The 13,842-nt window shown below is 42.2% G+C and overlaps 1 long non-coding RNA gene across 1 annotated transcript in view; it reads right to left on the bottom strand.

Annotated features, from left to right (window-relative positions):
• Positions 1-3,571: 3,571 nt before the first annotated feature.
• LOC132464753 (uncharacterized) overlaps positions 3,572-13,842 on the bottom strand; it is a 48,050-nt gene continuing 37,779 nt past the window's right edge. The window contains exons 2-5 of the long non-coding RNA XR_009527341.1: positions 7,527-7,693; positions 6,397-7,352; positions 6,167-6,257; positions 3,572-5,127 (exon numbers count right to left, since the gene is read on the bottom strand). This is a non-coding gene — a long non-coding RNA (uncharacterized LOC132464753). The remainder of the gene's footprint in view (positions 5,128-6,166; positions 6,258-6,396; positions 7,353-7,526; positions 7,694-13,842) is intronic.

Consider the following 13,842-nt stretch of genomic DNA (forward strand, 5'->3'; position numbering starts at 1 on the left):
GCGATGTCTTGGACGTAAGTCGTACCGTCCAGTAGGGTCTAGGTCGTTGTCAGACACCATCACAGTTGAGTGGTGTACATAGTCACAGTCAAGGGGCAACGAGTCAGCAACATCAGGTGTGTCATAGCTCATGTCAGCAGCAGGGAGGTCATCCTGGGTGTCGTCGTATTCATTGTCTAAGAACTCAGGGTCGTTTTGCACTGCCGTCACCGGGTCGGTGTGCCTGCCAGTAGAAGGTGAGTCCCAAGTGTGGAAAGGTTGCATGTTCACGACATGAAAAACTCCAGCATCCACGCCCGTGTCCAGCCTACTCAGCCTGTAGTTGACGTCCCCCAGCTTTTGTCTGACACGTAATGGGTGCAAAGCAGATTTGGGACAGAAACTTATCCCACAACGTGTGCTTGCCCCCAACGTAGGCACGTATGGCAGTTATGAATGTTCTGTTCACCCTTTCTGTTGTGTTGGTTTGAGGGTGATAAGCAGTGGTGAGCCTTTGCACCGAGCCAAGGGTCGAACTGACATTTTCGAACAACTCACTCACAAAGGGCGAACCTCGGTCAGAGATAAGGTAGGTTGGGGCACCGTGTCTGGCAAACACTTCACTGACAAACTTCCCAGCCGCCACTTGAGCTGTCACTTCTCTGATTGCACACACCTCAATCCACTTGGAGAAATAGTCAAAGACTAGTAGGTACGCACCTCCTAATGGCGTGCGGGGCAATGGTCCCACATAATCCACTCCTGCGTACTCCCAGGGTCTCTGAGGCAAGATAGGGACCATGAGGACAGCCGGTTTCCTCTGGCATGGCTTGGTGAGTTCACAGATTGAGCACGAAGTAACATGCTGCCATTTTGGGCCAAAAAAACCTGAACGTAGCCTTGCGTCTTCGAAACACCAAGATGACCTGCAGTGGGGTGGTCATGATAGTAGCTGAGCAAGGTGCCATGGACTGATGTTGGGGCATAGTTTCAGTTCCTTCAAGGGGTGCAAACCACATCTTGTTTTTGGGTCTTTGTAGTAAAGCAGGCTGTCATAAAGGAGTTCACTGCTGCAGCAACATGTTGCTACTCACTCTGCTTTTTGTTGTTTATAATCCCAATCCCGTGACGGCCGAACAAAACTACTTTTCGGGCCTCCACCTCACCCACAAGTGTCTCCAAATCAACCTCCGTGAAATTTCGTTTTTTTGCTTTTCTCAGTCCTTCTGCAATTCTTTCCGACAAGACATAATACTTCCATCTGAGGCTGTTTTATATGCAAATCGCATTCATGAGGTCGTTTGCATTGACCATTTATGGTTAAAAAGGGTTGGTACAGGGTGGAACGTGAAGCTGATTCAGCTGCGCACACTTGTAGGCACTCCGTGATTTATAAAGCAAAGATTGCTTAGAGGTGTGCGTAAGCAGGGTTTTATAAGTCTGAATATTCTTTGGAGCACACAACTTCGATTTTGGTCGTACGTACACTTTTAGTAACGATCCCACGCAAAGTTTTATAAATGAGACCCCTGAGCTTTGCGCTCTGTGCGCGTTCCCATCAAAGGAGCTGCGATCGCGGGCTGCTGATTTCCACAGCCTGAGAGCTATGAGGAATAGGCTGCTGTAGCCTACACTATAAACAAATGGTTTTGCTCTTTGCTCATGGTAGTTGTGAGTAATTTTTTACCATGTCAGCAGGCAAGCTTCACTCATTCCAGGATGTATTGTGCTTTGGCCTATGGCCTACTTGGAACATGTTTTGAAATGGATCTAAAGTAGCCTATAGAAATTTGCTCATAACAGGCCAGCTGGAATACAAAGCAAACTCTCTCTCAAATGCACATTCATGCTTGTATTGTCATTCCACGACAAAACACAAATAATGCCGTAATGTAATAATATAAAACTTTCAATGCACAATAATGAGTCATTCAGAGACTTATCACTTATGTTTTTAGTGACTCCCAGTATCTCTAAAAACAGACATGGGTCAGAGAGGCAGACACTCTAACTAAATTTAAGTAGAGCCCCCCCCCCCCCTCACCTTTCGTACCTTGTAGTTTGGCCGTGGCGTCTCGCAGTCTCTCTGTGTTTCCACAGATTCTCCACAGCTCCATCTCTCTGCACCGACTGCAATTTTTCCCGTTAAAAGGGTTTTTTCTGGGAGTTTTTACTCAGTGGATGCGAGGGTTTAATGGAAGAGGATGTTGTTATGATGCTCATGCTATGTAAAGCCCTTTGAGACAAACTATTTGTAAAAACGGGCAACACAAATAAAATTGCCTTGCCTCGCATAACCAGCTCGGACTGTAATTCATATTCATGCTACTACTTTGATCATTGACTGACTACATAAATTGTTGCACAGAGGAGATTATTATATAATTCTTATAGTCAAACGGTATAGGGTATATACAAATTTGATGTGTTTAGGCCATTTATAAGATCTAGTTAACATCATTAAAAGTAATTTCCAAACAAATTAAAGAAAAAGACAAAAGCAAAGATTTTGCAGCAGTAGCACACTTTTATTTCAACAGAGTGGGAGAGGAATCAGGTTAACAAAACATCTAAGAACATCTAAGCCGTCTAACACATTAACACAACACGCAACATTAGAACATCATAAGAACATCAAAAAAAACTTCTCAACTAACAAGCTAGCTTAGTGTTCTTTACGGAAGGGACTTCCAGCTGTCCAGTGCTGCAGAGAGTCCAGCTACCTCTGTATACATGGGCAGGTCATCCCTGCAATTGAGGCAGTGATCTGACGTCTTCTTCCATTCATCCACACAGAATTTACACCCCACCAGGGTCCGGCAGCAGGATGAGAACATAGTCATTGTAGCTAAAAAAAAAAGAAATAAAAAAATATGTACATTTTAAATATTGATATTGATTTGAGATTGGAACTTCAGAAAAATTAACTGGCAATTTAGAAAAAAGACTGTTCCATTATGAAATTCAGGTACTGGGATCATAACTTAAGGTCGTTTTAATGAATAATTATTAGTAGAAGTTAGAGCTCTCACATTACATTGGAAACAGAAATGAGAGTCAGACTTTTGAGAAGCAGCTTCTGCCAAATGTTAATGTCTATTTTGGCATCATATTTTGCTTTAATAAAAGATATGCATATGGAGCCAGAGACGTCTTTTACAGGGTTACAGTACTACTAAATTTCAGAGCCTGTACTTATGCAAGTACAAGTTTAGAAGTTGAATCGGTATTTCTAACAAAGTATTTCTTATACACAAGAATCTGTACTCAACTTAAAGGTTGGTTATGGAATAGGGGTGTCAACAATAATCGATTCGGCGATGCATTGCAATGCGGGGCATGCACGATTCAGCATCGATGCGGCAACGTGCCATAATCGATTATGTAGCTGTTTATTTTCGGGCAATAGAGTTATGAAGTACATGCTAAGCGCGACGCTAGCTAGCAACAACAACAACACTAGCCTGATTTCCACCGGGGACGTAAGCGCCGCGGAATGGCTGCGCTGCGGTCACCGCTGCTGATCGCTGCCACTCTAATCAATGAAACCATTTCCACCGGCTCAGCAGCGTACCAGATGCGGCTCGCCGCGTCGCAGCGCTACCATTTCGTAGCACTTCTATTTTTGACGCGAACCGTTGCTGAACCGCGTCAATTTCAACAGAGCAGATCGAGCCGGGCAGGAAGTGAAAAAGTAAAAGCCATAGAGCATCCGGTCAATTTTCAAAATAAAACACAATACTCAGCTCATGCAGCCTATCACAACTTCACATCAACATAACCGGTGGCACCAGGTCAGCACTCAGTCAATTAATTAAAGGGTCTCAGAGGGTCGATAACATGGACGATGAGGGACTGATTGTCGAAGTCGAGCAACATAAAATAATTTATGAAATATATCATCCTTTTTATAAGGACAATGTCAGAAAGGACAAAGCCTGGCATTTAATTGCAGTAGGTTTGGGAGTGGAAGGTGAAAAAATTTGCCTTATTGTATGCAGTAGAATTTTGATACATCGCAATGCATCGTAGAATCGAATCGTTACCTGGTGAATCGTAATCGAATCGTGAGGGCAGTGCCAATGCACACCCCTAGTATGGAATTCTATTTTTTGGCCATTTTTGCAAAATTACTTAAACCTTATCATAACCCAATTACAGCCACTGACTTAGAAGTACTGACATGAAAATTAAACAAATCTGTGGAACGGGCAGGGCTCGAAAAACAGCCAATGATTTCCTGAACCACCGAGCGGCATTGGACAGTAAGTACGTCAATCAAATGGTCAAACTGCACTCCCCCTCCCCTTCGTGACCCCTTCATGCACGTACTCAAAGCTTGTGACCCAGAGCAAGCTTCTGTTTATAGTTATCCTGCGGTAGCTACTGGAGCTAGCTAATCCACATTTGGATCTAGCACTAGAAGACAACCCTAAACACCAACCTAGCTAGCCTGGCTTGTGCATCTGTGTTCGCGCTCGTGCATGATTGCGCGTCCATGTTCTTGGAATGGGTGGCGACAGAGTCAGCGTTGAAGGAGAGGGGGTAGGACCATTTGAGTTGTGTGTTTTCAAAATCTGCTGGCGTTCCGCAAATCCCATACCCAACCTTTAATTATTGAAAGTGTACTTTTGACACCCGTGAAGTTAACACACAATAAAGTCTGATTACTGATGACCATTCAAATTTGAAAAGATCATATAGGTTGTTACGTTCCAACAGAAAAAGACCAAGGGTTCTGGTTGAACAGAATAAGAGTTTCTTTAAAGCAATATTTCTTGAATAAAATGTCTGAATTCTCGACTCTCACTGTATTACTGCCTGAAGTCATTTCTGTTTTCAAGTGTTTTTTCCTTTGTCTAAATCCTTAATTGTCACTTAAAGACAAATAAACAATTGCTCATTACTAATTGTAATACTACGTTAGATTACTTCTGCGTTACATTGAGCAATATTCAAACATGAAGAATGAAAACAGTACCTCTGCAAATCAAACAGATGAATGCCTGTTTGAATTCAGGCCAAACTGCTGACAAACCACGGCTGAAGGTCACCAAGTCAGTTATTTTCTTTGTAACTTCATCCAGCCCTTAGGATGCCTCCAGCAGTTCCTCCACATTGTCCCTCAGTGTTTGGACATGGTCATTTCTGTATTTGGCACATTTTGCATAGAGGTAGCAGATCAAGAAATTGCAGCCATTTGAGAAATAATGAGGAATTTAGTTGTAATCACAGATGGGTATTAGCAAATAAAAAGTCCCTGAATAAATGATAGCATGATGGAAAATAACTGAAAATAGCTTTATATTTTCTTAACTGAACAGTTTATTTGAGAATATTGTGTATTGTAAAAGTTCAAGCTATGACAAGGAACGTTTGAGATGAAAATTGAGGGTGAAATGGAGACATAAATGGCGAATCACTGGAGGATTGACTTAAAGGGATATTCGGGCGTAAGTTTAACCCATGCTAACACTTGCAACTTCAGTTTTCCTGCTGTCGCTGCAGAAAACTCTGCTTCACAAACATAATGTTTGTAGCAGAAGCAGGTGTTCAGTTATTTTGCGATGATCTCAGGATATTCTGCTTTAACCCAGAACGCAGGGAGATTTTAAGTTCTATGTGAAGTGAGGAAGCAGCGGAGAGCCGGTCCCCACATTTATTACGCATGTGGAGCTTGGAGCATGTGAATCACCTGTTGCAATGAACCCGTAATTTAAACAGGACTCCTGTTTTTTATTTTAGAACAGGTTTCTTCTTGTTGGCAGACGTCGGTTCTTCTTTCGTCTCATTATTGAGTTTTTTCCGGCAAAATGTGGTTTAAACTCTTAAGTTTGTGGACCTGCCTGTCAATTGCGCAGTGCTGGGAAGATGCACAAACGGAAGTGGCAAAATTTCCAAATAAAACGACTGGAAGTGTAAATAAGATAAAAAAGATATATTTTTCAATTCTTTCTGCGGCCCGGTACCAAATGGTCCACGGCCCTGTACCGGGGGTTGGGAACCACTGCCTTAGACCATTGGTTAAACGTACGCCGGAATATCCCTTTAATCTTCATGTTTTTAATAGTGGGGGAAACAAGAGCCCCTGGAGGAAACCCTCCAGGGGCTCCTGCCCAAGCCAGGATTCAAACCCAGGACCTGCTATGGGGTGTTGGGGAATTTTTTTTTGCTATCTAAACAATACCTGCTACTTGATCGTCGTCGACGCCATTGCCGGAATGCGGCACTCTCAATGGCATGGATTTTTCGGGAATTCTGCCTCCAGTACAAAGACCCTTCATGAGAGAAAAGCAGAGTAAAGACACAAAGTGAGAATAACAAGAGTAAACACTGTTATACTGTCAATACTTTCAGACTATTGGAATTTATAAAGTATGTAGTATGAACTTTTAATAAAAAAATAAATAAATTCACCAGTTGTCCCTTCTGACTCCACAATTTCATTGCAGTGTGTCGGTAAGGATGTAGTCGTCATCGTCTCCCATGGCCACCTTCAGTTTCTCCAGGATGGCAGATACACTTGCCTCTGCTTCATTGAATCTCACTATAACCACCCTTGTTGATACAAGCTTCCCCTCGAATACTTCTGACACTTGAATGGACCTATAATACATAAACAAACAGTGAACAAAACCAAGCTACCACATAACAACATGCAGTCTACACTACAGTGATTCAGTTGTCCCAACGGACCAAAGTGTTAGCCCATGTAAAACTCTGAATGCACCACACATGCTGACTTGAATATTAGCTCAACCCACACTTGAGGCACATCACAATCAAACACACCTGCAGCATACCCAGATCATCTGTCACTACTGCACCTTCTCTCATAAATAGGGAGTTTTACATCCAATAGCTAGTGCTCACAGTAATATTGAACTTTAGACTCCGAGTACCTCATCTGATTATTGTTCAGAATCTGAAGCTATGTGGATATTGATTGTACATTAGGTATTCTAACAACTTTAAAGCGCAAGGCTCAGTACCTTGTGATTTAGAAGTCGCTTACAACCAGTATGCTCTTTTTGCTTACTAAAAGGAGATTGTAAATTAGTTAACTTTTACCATTTAAATAAGCACATTAGATTATGACACCAATGCATCCTTGCCTTTGAAACGACAGAGGCGTCCTCACTGATCGACAGCATGCTCGTATTTTCAGTTGTCACAGGCTGACTACTGCGAAAAGCAAATTGCCACAAAGGAGCTGCGGCTTGGGCTGTCGGGGTCCCTACAGTGTCCCCAACTTCTCCATGAACTTCATAATGACCAAGGTTACACAGGTCCAGGGAGCTAAAGCACCCACTCTCGATTGGAAAAATTGCAACGTTGGCCGCATCAGTGACATACAGGCTATCCATGCTGACCTAGAAGAAAGAAAAAAAATAATAATAATAAAGTTAGGATTTTGTAACTACATTGTAAAAATTATCAATATATTTTTGTGTGCACTATTGCACCTGCATTATTTCTTATGCTCTGTGTCTTCTTCTCAAAATGTTAGACAGGCAAAGTTAAGCTAGTAAATTTGAATCACTTACCTGGAAAATGTGGCGATCCTGTCGACACGTACATCATCCATTTTAAGTGTAATTCTCTTGTTCCCTCTGAACAGCACATACGTCTCCATTTTATCAGACGATTAGGCTTATTCAGTTTGTTTAGTTATATTCCGTTTTATTCAGTCGATCCTGCACAGCCAGGATACCTGAAGGGGAAAGAGGATGGTGGAGGTCGCTCAAAGCGCAAACTTTTTTGGTGGATTGCATTTGCGCATGACAGAATGTGGAAAAAACCCGCCTTAAAGCAAAAGAAGAAGAAGACGGTAGGCGGTTAGATTAAATGGAGTCCAGTTTGTCACCCTACCGAGAAGAAATAATTCAAAGTATGCTCCGAAACTGCCATTCTGATGAAGAAATTTCCAGTCATCTCCACCTTGAATGTGGATTGACCAAAGGCTTTTCCAAAGCAAACATTCGTAAATTTTCCGCGCAAAACGGTATAGACAGGGAACGGTTGCAGGACTTCAAACTGGAGAGCGAGATTGCTAAAGCAATTAATGAGATAGGCAACAGCATTTTGATTAAATTTGTATGATTGATAACCGCAGTGTACTTGCAGGTAGTGACCAGTGGCGTTTGACCAAAAAATTTTGTGCACCACCAATTAGGAAAAACAACAGTGCTTTCTCTTGTTACTGATGTGTTCCTCACAGATCCATGCGCTGCAGCAATCACACAAGCCTAAATGAAGAATGCATAATTCAACGTCATAAGCTGACAAAACCTTTTGGATAGAATCTGTCCAAAAGAAGATGGTGTGTGTAATAATTGGTTTGTAATAGGAATACAAAAAAGGATGCATGTTCATCTTCAATTTCAGACTGGACCATGACTGGCTACCTGTCCTCAAAAGGAATCAGAGCATCAGAGGGGTGCGTTCGTAGTGTCCTCAGACATATTAACAGGCCATATCATGCAGATCATCATCAGGTAGTTGTTATGAAACGCTAATAGAATTCTTGTAGTGTAGGTAATTGTGAAAGTGACCTAACTTTTTTTTCTTATTGGTTGTTTTTTGCTTGATTACTCAGAGATCAAGGAACTTAAATCCAGTGCCATACAGTGCCGAGTGCATGGGTCACAAACTGCACTTAGATCAGAACGAAAAAATGGTGATGTTCGGGGTGACCCATGTCCTTGCTGTTGACGGCTGTTGTCAGCCATTCCACTATGCCTGTCAAAAACAACCTGACAATATATCAAGAGGTGTACAGGTAACTTTCTGTGCTCTATGTTCCATAATGTAGTTGCAAACAGATATTGTTTAACTGTTTCATTTATTAAAGCCCCAACAAGAACTTTCATGCGTGCAGACAAGTGCTGCTGCTGCGTTCAGTAAAAAGCATTTTCTTGTTAAATGTTGGACTGCATTCAATGCAGCAGCTTCCCACTGGACTGTGCGAAAGTTTGGACTTGTTTATTTATGCTTTAGAACATGAAATCATCATAAAATACTTATAACATTGTATCTCTCTGACTCTGATTCCACACACATCTGTGTTCAGTTACATCTCTGGTGCATTACCATTACAGCACTCTTTCAGAGACATTACCAGTTCTGCTCTCTTTATATAGAAATGACCAATCTTTTCACGGATGCTCTTGTTTGCTGGTGCAGGTCATATAGAAGCATCAGTATTAAACAGAAACTGGTTCATAACCAGTTAAAAGTCCCTCTGGGTTGCTTTAAGTGAAACACATTGGCTTATCATAGCTCTGGTTATACCCCTCCTTATCTGGGAAGAAACAAACTGATCTTTTTTTTTTTTTTTTTAAATGGTGACAGTTACACAATGCTGTCTGATTAAGTAATTTATTAACAAAGAGTGAAAATTGGCTTCAACAATGCTTATGTAAACACAAATATGAAATAGTGTTGATAACTGTAACACTTTCTGCTGTTTGCAGAAGTGGTGTCCTACAGCACGGAACGTGGGACCAAATACGAGTGGACCACGGAAGAGTTTTTCTTGACTCTTTTCATTTCACCCATTTCCATTAAGCTTTGTATCGTTAGAAACCCACTCATATTTTTGAATGGTCGGGCATCATTCCCTTATTTACTGGAGAGATCCGTATCGATCTCCAACACTTCCTGTTTAAGATGACGCAATATGACGATTTTTGCGTGGAAGTAAATAGGAAGTGTAAGAGGGGAGGATTCTCGTAAGACTACAACCACTAGTCCCACCCCTCTATAGGGGTTGGGACCCACTGACGCTACAGACCTATTAGAGCAGTGCCAGTGGGTGGGACTTCACCAGCAGAAACTAACATCCACAGCGTCTGAAGCCAAGCTAACAGAGGCTGTTGATAAAACTGAAGTACAATGGCGGAGGGTACTGGATCTGACATAGAAGATGGCACCATGCAAAAGTTCACCATTTCGAAAGAAATACAAACGAGGACTACTGTATTTTCCGCACTATAAGGCACACCGGATTATAAAGGCGCAACTTCAATGAATCTATTTAAGAACTGTTTTCATATATGGGGCGCACCGGATTATAAGGCGCATAGAATAGAAGATACTGCAGTCAAACGTTTGACTGGGGTTGCGTTATGCATTGACTGGGAATGTCAACAAAACAGTCAGATAAAGTCAAACTTTATTAAGCGTTCTGACAACTCCGTTCACTCCCATGGTAACGATGTTCAAACGTTAATGTGCATATTAACAATATCTCCCAGCCTTGTTAAGTTGTAAACACGTGAAAGAAACAGTCCGATACCGCTAATTCAAACGTTAGTGCATAACTCAACATTGTTCAGTTACGTATAACACGTAAAGCTCACTTTTTCAGTTCATTCCCCGTCCACGAATCCCTCGAATTCTTCTTCTTCAGTGTCCGAATTGAACAGTTGGGCGAGTACGGCATCCAACATGCCCGGCTCCCTCTCGTCATTATCCGAGTCAGTGTCGCTGCTGTTTTCTGGCAGTTCAGTGATTATTCCTGCCTTCGTGAAAGCTTGGACCACAGTTGAGACTGATATATCAGCCCAGGCATCCACGATCCATTGGCAGATAGTGGCGTAAGTCGCCCGGCGCTGTCTCCCCGTCTTGGTGAACGTGTGTTCGCCTTCTACACAAAGCCGATTTTTTTTGGTGAAACCGCATAAGTCTTGTCCGTTCAGCCGACCGTCCAGACGGAGCCGGCGAATCCGGTGCCCGAAACCGCACATTTTTTAAACTACCCTCGGAGGTGGTATCAAATCTATCCGGACCTATGCGGTTTCGTGTTAGGATTCGTGTGGACGTCTGAAGCGCTTGATGGCATTAGCCCCCCACCAGCTGGGGGACGTCAGAGTTGCGTTGAATTTTTGATTTATTATTTTATTTGTATTCTTTTTGTAGCTTTAAATAAAGCCCCTTGATAAATGTAATTACTAACTGTACATTAAAAAGTATTTCTGCTCAATTTAAAAGGTTGAATCTCCTTGTGACTGAATGTTTGTATACAGCGTGCAGGCTTAATGCGCTCCACTTTTTTCTGTGGAGAACCAGCGCCTTGAACATTTACTACAGCGTTTCTACAGCTCGATGCGGTTTCGAAATGACTGTCTTTACGGAGATATCCCTGAACCGCATAAAACGAAATCGGATAGTTTTCACCAACTAATTCACTAGAAATGTTGTGTGAAATGATTTTCAAGCAGTCTTGCGGTATCAGCTTGGTAGATGGAACAGCGAGGTGTCTCAGATAGGCGGAGATCTAGATCAGCGGCTAGCGAAGCTGTGCATCGTGGTGCATGGTGGGAGTTGTTGTCTTCATTCCACAAGCGCCAAAAAAGTCACTTTCCGCCTTTTCTCGGTCAAGACGGCACCAAATTAGAATTTTATTTTATTATTCGAATAGGACCCAATTCAATACATATTCATGCCTCCACCGGTGAATTGCTCCTTTAATCACTCAGCTGCTAGCTGATAATATTGATTTCACACAATGGTATGGTCAGAGCCCAGTAAGAATAGTATCGTTGATGCAGGTGATAGGGATCTGAATAAATTCAAGTAAACTGTCTTGCCTGTGTTTGAGTTTTTTCTTGAAGAAAGTAGTCCAATCCTTGGTCGCTTTTAACTCACTTTATTTGTTAAAGTAGGCTTATTTTCTTCTGTCCTGGAAAGATGAGATTGAATCAGTGTAAGAAAACAAAGCAAAGAATCTATTTCCTTCGCCATTTAAGATCTTTTGGTGCCAGTAGAAGTATTCTTTTGTTTTTCACTTCTGTTATTATGAGTGTTCTTCAGTACTGCAGTACCACCTGGTATGGATGTCTGTCTGTAGCCCTAAAGTCAAATATTCCAACAACTAAACATTTGTTCAAAGACTGTTGGACAACCACTTCAGGAGCTGTATACTTCCACGTATGACAACAGCATGCTGAGGTTGGCAAAAAACATCACCTCAAACACTAGTCATGTTTTGTATAGTGAATACAGGTTATTGCCCTCAGGAAGGAGATACAAGGTACCACCTTTCAAGAAGGTTAGACTAAAAAGTGTTACGTATTTTAAGAATCTAAGCTACCCACACATAGACACCAATGAAGCAGGACCAAACATATAAGCCGTAAATACTATACATAGCCACAAGGGGAGCAAGACCTTATTGGAGGCTGCTCCAGCCACAGATAGCAGCGCTTTTATATATACGAAGAAGCCGAAGCCAGTACGGCACCCCGGCCACGCCCACTTGACGGTCTCTACCTGAGGACAAGGGGTGGAGATGGCCAGAGTTCAATAGGTAGACGGCAGAGAGCCCCCGGGCCTAAGCCCGGGGGCTTGAAGTAGATCACGGTATTTTCCTCTCACACGTGTTCTACACGATTCCTAGAATTCCCTCCGTATAGCTTCACTTACCATGCCGAAACATGCCGACGACTTTATAATAAATGAAGTGAGTTAAAGCAACCCGGGATTGGACTACTTTCTTCGAGAATATGCAACAAAAGGTATTTTGTCCATCAATCGACTTTGATGCTAAACCGGAGATAGGCGAAGTGGTGGACAATGTGCTCTCGACTATATGTACCCATGTATGTAAATATGTTGTGTTTCAATGTGTCATGTCAATGTGTGTAATTCATGTTTTCTGTTTTTACATGCAACGGCTGCTGGGTCGCAAGACAAATTTCAGCACTGCTGACGAATAAAGTTCATATCATATCATATCATTTCGGTGTGGTAACTCTGAAGCAAAAGGGAGGGAATTGTATCTAACGCGTGTGAGAGAAATACCGTAAGCTACTTCGAGACCCGGGCTTAGGCCCGGGTCCTCTCCGAGGGTCTACCCTCAATCTGAACTCCGTCCTGGATTCTATCAAGTGGGCGTGGCCTATGTCTAAAGGTGCTGCCATCTGTGGCTGGAGTAGTTATTGCAGCTTATGTGTTCGATCCTGCTTCCTAGTGGCTATGTGAGGGTAATGCAGTTTGTGTGTTCGATCCTGCTTCCTAGTGGCTATGTGGGGGCAGTTTATGTGCTTAAAATACGTAATAATCCCTCCTTGGCCATCTCGGATTGCCATACTGTACGATTTTTAAGCCATAAGCACCATTTACCACACTGAAAACATAGTCAAAGTAGGAAAATCATCATCAACACCACCGACCGAAGTGGAAAAACACAACGCGTCCCACTAATACTGAGACGGCATTCACCTTGGTGGGTCTCATAGGAAATACAGGTCATTGTCAACAATAAGCATATGGTTAAAAGCATAGAAATCCAAACTAATACTTCTGGTTATATGTGACAACGTTATAACAATTTTCGGCATGCATAAAAGTGAAAGGTCCAAAAATTTGGCGACATATATTTACAGCATACATTGAAAGTATAAAATACAAAATCAAGTGACATAATAAAAATTAAAAAATTCAAGATTATCGGTGGATCGCATGGATTTGTATGGCTCAGGGGATCTTCATGTATTGGTGCGCTGGGGCATGTGGGTGGTTTTGGACATTGTTATAGTCGCAGCTCTTGTTCCCTCTGTCGCCATCGAGACCTGTAATTCTTGAACCCAAGGCTAGTCCCTCCTTGTCAAGGGCTCGGCTCACATAGAGGTTACTTTCACATCATGTGAGCCTCCTTCAGGCGTTCAATCGTCGTCGTGTTAGCAACAGGAAACCTGTAAACAACTGTCTCAAAGAAAATCAACAGTCCCATTGTCAGTGCAGTGATACAGAAACAACAGGTTGCACTCACAAGCAAACAATACTACGCAATAACAAACATAATTGGTTGTTTAATAATTTGTTATTCAAGTAAATCCGGGATATTAATTATCTTAC

The sequence above is a fragment of the Gadus macrocephalus genome, chromosome 1 (assembly GCF_031168955.1).
Source record: "Gadus macrocephalus chromosome 1, ASM3116895v1".
Lineage (NCBI taxonomy): Eukaryota > Metazoa > Chordata > Actinopteri > Gadiformes > Gadidae > Gadus > Gadus macrocephalus.